Raw genomic sequence first — 3,589 nt, 5'->3', positions numbered from 1 at the left:
AAAAAAAAGTCAGGAAACAACAGATGCTGGAGAGGATGTGGAGAAACAGGAACACTTTTACACTGTAGGTGGGAGTGTAAATTGGTTCAAGCATTGTGGAAGACAGTGTGGCGATTCCTCAATGATCTAAAACTAGAAATACCATTTGACCCAGCAATCCCATTACTGGATATATACCCAAAGGATTATAAATCATTCTACTATAAAGACACATGCACACATATGTTTATTACAGCACTGTTCACAATAGTAAAGACTTGGAACCAATCCAAATGCCCATCAATGACAGAATGGATAAAGAAAATGTGGCACATACATACCATGGAATGCTATGTAGCCATAAAAAAGGATGAGTTCACGTCCTGTGCAGAGACATGAAGCTGGAAACCATCATTCTCAGCAAATTAACACAAGAACAGAAAACCTAACACTGCATGTTCTCATTCATAAGTGGGGGTTGAACAACAAGAACACATGGACACAGGGAGGGGAACATCACACACCAGGGCCTGTCTCGGGGTGGAGGGCTAGGGGAGGCATAGCATTAGGAGAAATACCTAACATAGACGACGGGTTGGTGGGTGCAGCAAACCACCATGGCACATGTATACCTATGAAACAAACCTGTATGTTCTGCACATGTACCCCAGAACTTAAAGTTTAATAAAAAAAAATGACGGTTAAGTAATCCACCTTCTATAGTCTACAACCTATGATAACTCCTATACCAACAAGCTAAGGAGGGGAAGACAAATTTAGATGTGACAGCTTAAAGACACAAACCATTTAATCCTCTCTAGAGGTTTTCAAACCTAGAATCTTACCAATTGCTCTTACTTAATATATGTCTGACTGACAATATACAGATTACAGTAAGTCTTCATGTAACGTCATCAGTAGGTTCTTGGAAACTGACTTTAAGCAAAAGGAAGTACAGTAGCAGGTCCTTGAATGAAGTTGTTTTCATTTCATTATAACAGTGATGAGGGGAAAAAATAAGCTCAGCTTTCAGACCAGCTTGGTAGTGCTCACTAATCTCACTGTTTCACTTCAAGTCCTTGGAATGTGAAGTGAGCTCTGATCAGGTCTCAGATGATTCTCCTTGAAATCAGTATCCCCAAGCTTCACCTACACAGACACAATCCCAAAGACGCAGGACCGACTTTGCTTCATTAAATATGTACCTTGTAGTAATGACTTTCTGGATGGTAACTAAGATAAAATGACTGATTTTATTTTACTAAATAATTACCTACTCCTCTTCCTAAACCAAGAGGGGGCTCCTCCTCAAGCAAGAATACTATGTTCAAAGTATTTTAAGTATGAATTTATGGTCACAACAGAGAACATCACACAAAGAAAAAAACCACCAGCCAAATGCAAATAAACTGGCGAATAAAATTTTTATTACACAATTATCACTTGCTCTGCGGGAAAATGCTCAACAGTATAGGCTTTTTTTTTTCTTCATTCAAAGATATCACCATTAAAGTAAACTGGCAGGGTATAGCTCAGTGGTAGAGCATTTGACGGCAAAGTAAATTTGAACTTGAATTACCGTAAGTCTTGCCACCATTCTCTTCTCAGCTGTCAAACACATTAGTAACACTAGAAAATCCATAATCTTATTTTTCTACCCTGCCAATACCTACTACCAAACAAACAGTAAGCTAAGATTCTCATATAATTTCCTCCAAAAAAAGATGACTCCATCCAACCGTATCAAACTGCAGTTGTGATCCCTAGTCCTGAAAATCACCAATACTTGTGATGTGTTCATAGGTTACCAGTCTGCTTTCAAGCAAAGCCCATGATGTTAAGCAAATCTAGAGGACTGGCTGATACTTAATGTGCTAGAAAGCAATCACCAAAAATATCAAAGGCCGCTAAGCAGGGTAAACAGGTGATTCCAGTATTCAAGGAAAAGGGGAATTATACTTGGCATGGATTGCGTTCCTTTTCAGCTGCTCCTAGTCACCCTATATACAACTTGGTAAACAAAGATAGTCATTAACTTCCAGATAACAACGTGCTTAAGAAGATTATCTGAATAGGCTAATTCAAGTTTCAACTGTTCTCAAGTCTTTAAGTCACATAACTGAAAATTCCCAAGTCACCTGGATCCATTTTTATCTTGAGAAAAAACATTTCCCAGTGGAAGAATCTACGATCGTCTATGATGGATGGTTTTAATTTTACACCCTAGCAGTTTTAATGCTGATGAGGTTAATGAGCAGTACCAAGCTGATCTGCAAGCTGAAAAGACAAAAGATAGTGAAGGGGTTGGGACAGAATCTCCCCTTGTTCTTATGAAGCAACCTTTTGTATCAGAGTAGGAATTTCCAGGTTACTAGATTCTAAACAAAGCAACTAAGAATCATATAAAACAAACCAATGGATTGACTGTAATCTGGCAGGGTCTCTGACTAATCACATTGTTATTACTAGGTTAAAAAGCAAAGGACTTGCACCTAACAAAAAGGGCGAATGAAAAGCCAACTGGATCCAACACAAAACAAAGTTGTCAAAACCTTCTCTTCACCACCAGTAAGGTGTCATTACCAAAACAGTCACATTGATGGTAAATAATTTGTTGTATCTGCAACTGGAACTCAGCAAATTCTAACCTGGGCCTAAGTATTATATTACCCATCTCTGAATATTACTTCCTATTTGGCACCATCCAGACAAGAAAGCAGAGCAAAAGACTCATAGCCTAGCTGGAATGGAATTTTTCTTTTTTTTTTTTTGAGGCAAGGTTTTGTTGCACTACCCAGGCTGGAGGGCAGTGGTACAATCACGGCTCACTGCAGCCTTGACCTCCTAGGATCAAAGCAATCCTCCCACTTCAGCCTCCCAAGTAGCTGGGACTACAGGTGCATGCTACCACACCCAACTAACTTTTGTATGTTTTTGTAGAGATGGGGGTCTCGCTATGTTGCACAGGCTGGTCTCAAACTCCTGGACTCAAGTGATTCTCCCACCTCAGTCTCCCCTAAATAGGCATGAGCCAACACACCAAGCCTAGAATGGAATTCTTAAAACTTAAGTGTATACAGACTTTAACTCAAAGAAAAAAATGTGAAAAACTGAAATTGGCCATGAAAGCTTTACATAATTTAATGCATTTTCTAGTTCCTCTAAGCCATAAGGGACTATAAGATGAGAAAAACATATACAGATTTTTAAATACTATTTTTTTAAAATTGTTTCAGGTCTGGCACGGTGGCTCACACCTGTAATCCCAGCACTTTGGGAGGCCGAGGCGGGCAGATCACTTCAGGTCAGGAGTTCAAGACCAGCCTGGCTAACATGATGAAACCCCATCTCTACTAAAAATACAAAAATTAGTCAGGCATGGTGGCATGCACCTGTAATCCCAGCAACTTGGGAGGCTGAGGCACAAGAATTACTTAAACCCAGAAGGCAGAGGTTGCAGTGAACAGAGATCACACCACTGCATTCCAGCCTGGCCAAGAGAGGGAGATACCATCCCAAAAAAAAAAAAAAAATTATTTCAGCAACCTGTAATTTTTTGAGTTTTGAAAAAATGCTATGACTAAAACCTCAGAAGAGATAAATGGGCCAG

The 3,589-nt window shown here is 39.5% G+C and overlaps 1 protein-coding gene across 1 annotated transcript in view; it reads right to left on the bottom strand.

Moving 5' to 3' along the window:
- KDM5A (lysine (K)-specific demethylase 5A) overlaps positions 1 to 3,589 on the bottom strand; it is a 105,000-nt gene that overhangs the window by 26,883 nt on the left and 74,528 nt on the right. The window lies entirely within an intron of this gene.

Source organism: Colobus angolensis, unplaced genomic scaffold (assembly GCF_000951035.1).
Source record: "Colobus angolensis palliatus isolate OR3802 unplaced genomic scaffold, Cang.pa_1.0 Scaffold437, whole genome shotgun sequence".
In the NCBI taxonomy this organism is placed as follows: Eukaryota; Metazoa; Chordata; class Mammalia; order Primates; family Cercopithecidae; genus Colobus; species Colobus angolensis.
This window is presented reverse-complemented; position numbering and strand designations above follow the sequence as displayed.